The following is a 9158-nucleotide window of genomic DNA, read 5'->3' on the forward strand; positions in this document are numbered from 1 at the left end:
AGTACATACAAGAGATTTTTTACATCAAAGTAAAAAACATTTAACAAACATTATATTAATGTATTTTATTTTTTCTATAGGATATATAATAAGAGTTTTTTATCTATTAAAAATTATAAGGAAATGTAAAAATATATATTTAAATTATTAGAATACAAAAATCAAGAAATATATAAATAAAACAATAAAAATAAAAAAAATGTTATGTAATGTTTTTAATATAAAAGACATTCCACATGGGCTTTTTATATTTTTTTTAAAAATAAATTTTTAAATTAAAACTTTTAAAAATATTTTTTTTGTTTGGAATATTTTTGCTAAGTCAATATTAATTTTATTTAAGTAAGGGATGAAACTTATTTTTTTAAAATGTTTTTAATTAAGTTTTGTATGCAGAAAATATGAAACTAATAGATTAAGACAGTGTCACAATCTTATTCATTTTTGTTTATACCAAACATAGAAAAAAAAAACTTTTTCTTTTTAATTCAAATTTGAACAACTAGGAATAATTAGATAACTTTGACACATGATGCATTTTTTATAAGATTTGTCCCTAACAAAGATGAAACAAAGTTTTATTTGTCTTAAGAACAAAACTTACTAGATTGGGTCATGTGTCACCATCAAGTAAGTTTTGTTTGTTACAAGGGCAAAAGTTGTACAGAATGTACCAGTATTAATGCCCATTGGGTAAAATGATGTAAATACACTCTTTTATTCAAGAAAAAATTGTATATAAATAACGATCTAGAAGCATTTGTGAGAATGGTTTGTGATATATGAAAAATCAATTTGGAGAAGTCTAAGGGTATCCAGTTAGAAATATTTTTTATTAATATGTTTAATATTTATTAGTTATAAAAATCTAAATAAGTTTAATTTGATTATTTAGTTATTTTAGTTAAAGTTGTTTGAATAACTTGAAATAATTTATATCACGCAATTAAGTTGTTCTTTATTTTTATTTTGTTACTTAGATAATATTATTAGATTAATAATTTTATGAATAAATTGAATACAACTAAAATATTATTTAGTGGTATTTATTAAAAAAATAATAGATTAAATTAACTTAATTATATTTTTGGTCCTTAAAAAGTTAAAAAAATTAGGATTTAATTTCTATCGTTAACTTTCTTCTATTAAGTGCTCAACATACCAATATGACGCTACGTGACATGCTACATCATTTAGTTTTTATTTTTTATTATTTAAAATTATATAATTACAAATAAGTCCTTAAACATATTTTTATATAATTGCATAAAAGCTTTTTTTACTTTTTTTTCTTTCTTCTCGGCAACCCACCCTTTACCTCCCTTTACCTCTCCACAACTCCCTTCCAACACCCTTTCCCCCACCCCCACTCTTTTTCCCTTCCCCACTCCCACCCCTCCCTTATCTAGTACCTTGACGGATGGATTTTTTCTATGAAACATTCAATCTCTCTGTGGATGCGAGTCTTGCAATTATCTCCATCTCACTCTACAAACAAGGCTTCAACACATTAGTGGTGCACCTAAACCCACACCTCTAAGCATATTCATGAATCTTCTTCCCCAACCCGAGCATTCCAAACTTGCCACATGCAGAACTTACCTCAGCATATCTAGATATTATTGTTGTCCAAATCACCAAATTCTTAACAGGACACTTATCAAACAACACCCTAGCCATAACCATATCCCCAGCCTTATTATACCCATAAACCATCGTAGACCACGAGATAACATTCCTCTTAGGCATTCTCTCGAACAACTCAAACGCCTTCTCCATCTCCCTTGCCTTAGCATACCCATCCAAACATCGTGTTCCAACAAACCAAATTCCTCACAGGCATTTCATCAAATAGCCTACAAGCACTCTTCAATTCACCACCTTTAACCAACCCACTGTAATGAGGCACTCAAAAAGGAAGTAGTAAACGGAGCAGGGAAGATTATTCTCTGTTAATGGAAATGAAGGGACGTATAGACACAATGAAATTTCATAAAAATAGTACTCTGCAATACGGAAATGGTTCTCAAATGAAATACCAAATGAAACAGGGAAATTGAATCAGAGAGAGAAGAAATTCCAACAACACTATCCCCCCTTTCTCACTAAACGGTTATTGCATTTATACTAGCAAATAGCCCACTCAAAGTCCTTCAGCGTTGTGCTTACGCTCTTGGATCGTGCGCCTTTGTCTCTCATCATGCTTTTTGTGCCTCCCGCCACGTGTCCATCCGTGATTATTCCCTCCGTCATAATCGACCTTGTCCTTAAGGTGGAAGTTAGGATAAGCTTGAGTAAGCACTGAATTATCTTCCCAGGCAGCATCATCGGCTAAACCATCTTCCCATTAAATGAAAGATTGTGGAACTTGCTGATTCGCTTCCAGTATCAGACGAGACTTAAAGACAGGAATTGGTTGAATGACAGGAGATAAATCTGAGTCACAAATTGGCAAGGGCACAGAAGGTTGATCATGGTTTCCACGACACAATTTTAGCTGAGAAACATGGAATACTGGATGAATTCTAGCTGAATCCGGAAGCTTTAATTTGTAAGCAACCTTCCTTACTTTCTGCATGACTTCAAAGGGACCGACATATCTCAGGCCAAGCTTCTGATTCTTCCTCAAAGCTAATGACTAATGTTGATATGGTTGCAATTTAACCAACACCAAATCACCCATGTCAAATTGCACATCCTATCTTTTCATATCAACATACTTCTTTTGAATCTGTTATGCCTTTTGCAAATTTGTTTTCAACTTTTGCAATATAGCATCTCATGTCAACAATTGCTCTTTCACAGTAGTTGGATCATTATCATCAGGGACATATTTCAACAGCTGAGGACGATCACAACCATACACAGCTTTAAAGGGTATCATACTAGCACTTGTATGATAGGCTATATACCAATATTCTGCTCAGGAAAGAAATTTGGACCATTCTCTTGGAGAGTCAAAAGTGAAACATCTGAGATATAGTTCCAAACACTTGTTGAGAACCTCGGATTAACCATCGAATTGAGGGTGATATACAGATGACATTTTCAATGTTGTGCCATTAAGTTGTCACAAATATTTCCAAAACTGACTGGTAAACACTTTATCTCTATTGGATATAATGGACTTAGGAAATCCATGTAATTACACTATAATTTAAAAAAAAATCTCAGCTACCACTTTGCTAGTATAGTCAGTCTTCAATGGTATGAAATGAGCTGCCTTAGACAATCTATCAACCACAACATAGATCATAGTGAAGCCATGAGATGAAGGCAGGCCATAAATGAAATCCATGGCCAATTCTTCCCAAATTGCATTCGAAATAGGTAAGGGTTGTAAAAAACCCAAAGGTAAAGTAGTAGCAACTTTAGCCTGTTGACAAATCAAATATTTTTGAACAAAAGACTTAATGTTCTTATGCATACCCTACCAATAAAATTGAGCAGCAATTCTAGCTAGCGTTCTAGAAAACCCAGCATGTTCCCCAATCAAAGAGCTATGAAACTCTTGTAAGATGTTCTGTAAAAGGGCATGGCCAACAGATACCATGTAACACCTTAAATTTTACTTCAAAATAATAAATTTCACAAAATGGGAATAATAAAATTTCATTTAAATATAATTTCTCAATACAGAGTTTCATTAAAATATTTCAAAATAATAAGAGATTACAAGTTTATATCAATAACTACTATATGACCTAATTAATTACATCAAAATTTCAAAATAAAATCTAAGTCCTATAGCAGTTTCATCCATCTCTTCACTAAGCTCAGTGTTGATCATCTTGGTTACTTGAAAAATAAATGTAAAGGTAAGTACTCTACACTATCCAATACACATAAGCATAGATACTCACCATACGCACTCCACATGTATTTCTCACATATTCTACTTAATTACAATTAATCACAAGCAACACTTTCAAGAATTTCATTTCAATCACAATCGGTGCGCTCACGGCACCAATAACATTCACACGTGCACTCACTACACATAGTTATAACGCTCCAAATTTTGTAATATAACTTAATAATTAATAGATGTGATTACTTGGATTTTCATGTGTTGTTATTTATTAGTATATATGTATGTTGGTATTAGACTAAAATTTTGGTTAAGTGTTTTGGTGCAGGATGTTCTTGCTGTAGTGAAAGATGTCTCGCTGTAGCGAGAGGGCCCTGGGAGGAAGGCGTGAAACTGTCGCCTTGTCGCTGTAGTGAGAATGTCTCGCTGTAACGACAAAGCAACGGTTTAGGGTGTATTTCTGGGTGCAATCTTGCTGTAGCGAAAGGGTCTCGCTATAGCGAGATTTTACAGAAACTAGGGTGCAATTTTCTCTTATATTTTTGATGTAGCGAGAGAGGGTGTCATTGCAACGAGAGGACCTCGCTGCAGGGGGAGTATCTCGCTGTGGAGAAAGTATCTCGCTGTAGCGAGAGTGTCACAACCAGAAGAGAATTTAAAAGGGGTTAGGGATTGAAAAACATTATTTCTCACTTTCCTTTCGAGATTTCTTCAATTCTTTCACTCCCAAACCCTATTCCACCGATTAAATTGCCTCCAAAGCCGTTCGTGAGCTAGATTGAAGGTTGGATTTGTGTGGAGGAACGCTTGAAGGTGAGTTTCTATGGTTAGGGTTTATGATTTCTTGTCCCCACTCACTTTCTCGATTTTCCTGGTTTTCATGGGGTTCTTCCATGTATTTAGGTCAAAGTTCGTGTAAGGGAGCATCTACCTTATTGATTTGGCACGTGGGTCTTCATTTGAGGTAAGGGAAGACTCTACCCTATCTCATTTGCTTGAAAATCTGTTTAATTGCTATGTTTTTGTAATGTGATTGAGATTGGAGGTATAGAATTATGTATTTGATGGATAATGTGCGGTGGGTGCGATTTTAATAATGTGAAAGCTAATTATGAGTAAATTTTTAGGAAGAATTGATGTTGAAAGTGATGAGTAGAATGGTTGAGCCCAGTATGGGTGAATAGGTATGTTTGCGTATCCTTAAATGATGTGAATGGATGTAAATGAGTATAGATGGTATGTTGAAATGTTGTGTGTATGAAATGGACATGTGTGTGTCGTGCATGGTAGATGAATGTGGGCTAGTGGGTTGTATACTGTGAATGACTATGATAATTATGCCGTGTGCTATGAATGAGTAATGTGTGTGGTTAAACTATGTGTGAATAGGGCATGTTGAATGTCATTGTAATGATGCTGTGAATGGTTCAGCGATACATTGGAGGTGTGAAAGATGAGGACGGTAGAAATACTTTGGGAAAAAGAGAGTGGTGGTGACACTAACACTAAGCATGGATGTACCACGGGCCACACACTCTTCTTCTGACTAGACCTCTGACCACTACCTTTGCTGAGCAACCCGTGATTGCTCACGCGGTATCTGTGAGGCGAGGGTAACCAGCGACCATTAATGGTGTGAAACTGTGATCACAGTGCCACAGTGAGCGTGGCTAGGTGCAGTAAGCGCACGTGTATGAACTGTTGGTGCAGTGAGAGCATCGATTGTGATTTTGACTTGGAATAAATGATGAATGATGATTGTGATTGAGATCAAAATCTTGAAATATTGCTTGTACTTACCTAGACTTGAGTAAAATATGCTAGAATACCTATAGATATGCATGGTGAAACTCTATGTTAGTTGTGTGTGTTGGATAGTGTAGAGTACTCACTCTTACATTTATTTTTCAGGTGACCAAAACGATTAGTACCGGACTCAGTGAAGGAAGGATGAAGTGCTATAGGACTTAGCTTGTATTTTGAAATTATGTTGTAACTTAATTAGTCTTGTAGCAGTATTTGATATAAATTTGTAATCCTTTATTGTTTTGAACTATTTTATGAAAATCTATAATGGGATCTTTTTTTTTTAAAATGAAAAATTTTATTACTCCCATTTTGTGAAATTATTGACTTGGAAATTAATTTAAGGTGTTACCATAGCCACACTCACTGTATCACTATGAACATAGTTTCATACCATAGATAGTCGCCGGTTACTCCTGCCTCACAGATACCACGTGTGCGATCACTAGTCGCTAGGCAAAGGTGTTGGTCAGAGGTCTAGTTAGGAGGAGAGAGTGTGGCTTGTGATGCACCCACGCTCACTGTTGGTGTCACCACCACTCTTTCTTCCCCAAGGTACTTCTACCATCTCCATCTTGCACACCTCCAGTATATCGTTGAACCATTCATAGCATATTTACAACCACATTTAACATGCCCTCTCATACACATTTCAGCCACATAAAATTACGTGGCATTCAAACATAATGAGATAGGGTAGAGTCCCCCCTTTACCTTGGATTAAAGACCACACACAAAATCAACCAAGGAAGTGCTCCCCCACACGAATTTCATCCTCCAAACGCCTTTAACATGAATCCAACCTTCAATCTTACTCCTAAACGGCTCTGGATATTCTCGCTACAGCAAGGCAAAATCTCAAAGGAAACTGCACTTTGGTTTCTACAGAATCTCGCTACAGCGAGGCCCTCTCACTACAGTGAGGCTGCAACCTAGAATGCACCCGTCTTTGTTACCTTCTCGCTATAACGAGAACACAACAGTCGCACCCCTTACGCCTAGGACACTCTCGCTACAGCGAAAATGCCTCTATAGTTCACACTTAGCCTATTTTCAGTCTAATTCCAATCATACATAACAAGGCCAATTCCACCACAAACCAATACGCATGCTCATACTTGTTCACACATTCATACAAGTCTACATCTTCACATATATATATCAAACACACAACACATGAAAATCCACTTATATATTCATATTAATATATCAAAACATTATTACAAAAATCTAGGGCGTTACATATCACAATTCTATTCTTCCAAAGTAACAAGCCTTGATGGATGGAATAATGAGGTTTGTTGTTTGTATTGTTAGAACAAGAATCAAAAAGTATTTTTAATTCAGGGTCTTGTTGCTGAGGTTCATGTAAGAAGGTTAACAACTGAGAAATTAGTTGGGACCACGCCATGTGAAATGATCTAGAAAGAGAATCAGCTGCAACATTCTCTTGTCCTAGTTTGTATTTAATAGTGAAGTCATATCCAAGTAATTTATGAAGCTATTTCTATTGCTCAGGAGTTTGTAAACTCTGATCCATAATAGTCCTCAAACTTTTCTAATCAGTTTTGATCACAAATTTATGACCCAACAGATAGTGACAAAATTTGGCCACGGCTTCAATTACTACATAAAGTTCCCTAACATACGCAGGCTGTTTCTGCATGGAAGAGGACATTTTCTTTGAGAAAAAAGCAATAGGATGCAAGTTCTGACTCAAAATAGCTTCAATGCCCACACCTGATGCATCAATTTCCAATTGGAAAGGGAAGGCAAAATCAGGCAAAGCAAGTACAAGAGCTTGAGTTAAAGCCTCCTTCAATTTTGCAAAAGCCAGAGAAGCTTCATCTTGCCAATGAAAATATTCTTTTTCTGACAGCTCAATCAATGGTCTTGCAAGAGCTGCATATCCCTTTATAAACCTTCTATAATAGCCTGTAAGCCCCATAAAGCCTCTCAATTGTTTCAAATTTGTAGGAACAGGCTAAGCCAGTATAGCTTATATCTTGCTGTCCTCCATATCAATGCCTTTGCCAAAAACTGTGTGTCCTAAATATTCCACTTGCTGTTGACCAAATAAACACTTAGACAGCTTGACATACAGCTTATTTTCTTGCAGCAACTGTAATACCATATCAAAATGTTGTAAGTGGGTCAACTAAGAGGGGCTATAGACTAATATATCATCAAAAAACACCAAAACACATTTTCTGAATAGCTTGTTAAACACCTCATTCATCAAACACTGAAAAGTTGCAGGAGCATTTGTTAACCCAAATGGCATAACCAGCCATCCATATAGACCTTGATGAGTTCTAAAGGTTGTTTTATGCCTATCTTCTTCCTTGATTAAAATCTAATGATAGCCTGACCTAAGATCCAATTTGAAAAAATATTGAGCACCATGAAGCTCATCAATCAGTTCATCAACGGTGGGAGTAGGAAAGCTATCTTTCACTATTATAGCATTTAAGGCCCTATAATCAGTGCAAAACCTCCAAGTTCTATCTATCTTTTCCACCAAAATGATAGGGGAAGAGAATGGACTATTGCTTGGAACAATAATATCTTCTTGCAGCATGTTTTGGACCATTTTTTCAATTTGTTATTTCTGACTAAAAGGATACCGATATGACTTGAATTTAACATGATCAGCACCATGTATGAGAGGTATGGCATGATTGTGAGATCTAGGAGGTGGTAAACCAGATGGCACAACAAACACTTGTTGATATGTGTGCAGCAACAACGTTATTTTCGAATCCACATCAACAGCCAGCTCGAGAAATTGATATTGAGGGACTCTAGGTAACTGAATATGTAAGGAATACATTTTAGCTATGGAATTAGTGGTGTGCATTCTTTTCAAATGATGAAATTGGGCCTGAGTAGGAAGCTTGATATGATCTCCATGTAGTGTAACAAATTGATCATTCAACAAAAATTTCAAGGTCAGGGTACTATAGTCAGAAATATGGACTCCCAAAGTGGCAAGCCAGGAGGCACCTAGGACTAAATTAGCTCCTGATATGGGAAGTAAGTATACTGGTAGAATTAATGAGTGTGATTGGATGGTGACCTCGAGATCTTTGATGAATCCTTCAACTACTAAGGTACTACCATTTCCTACCAAGACATTAAAAATTATGTATTGGTTCTATAGGTAACTTTAGATAATTGCAATCCTTGGTTGAAGGAAATTATCTAAACCCCCACTATCCAAAAGAATTTGAATAGGCAAACCATTGATAAGTTCCTGAAATCTCATTGTTCCAACACCAGCAAAGCCTTTTAAGGCACTAAATGACAAATGAGATTCATAAACAGGTTAAGTATCATCAACTGCATATTCAATAGAAGAGTTTGGCTGGTCAATAAAGTCATCTTCCTCATCTAAATGCAGCCATAGATACTGTTTATTGGGGCACCTATGAGAGAGAGTGGATTTTTCATCACAAGTGAAACATAGGCCCTTTTCCCTTCATCATCTCTCATTTGGAAAGAGGTGTTGTGGTAGGTTTAGGAAATAAGGGTGGTAGGG

Source organism: Abrus precatorius, unplaced genomic scaffold, assembly GCF_003935025.1.
Source record: "Abrus precatorius isolate BTA unplaced genomic scaffold, Abrus_2018 Scaffold7, whole genome shotgun sequence".
Lineage (NCBI taxonomy): Eukaryota > Viridiplantae > Streptophyta > Magnoliopsida > Fabales > Fabaceae > Abrus > Abrus precatorius.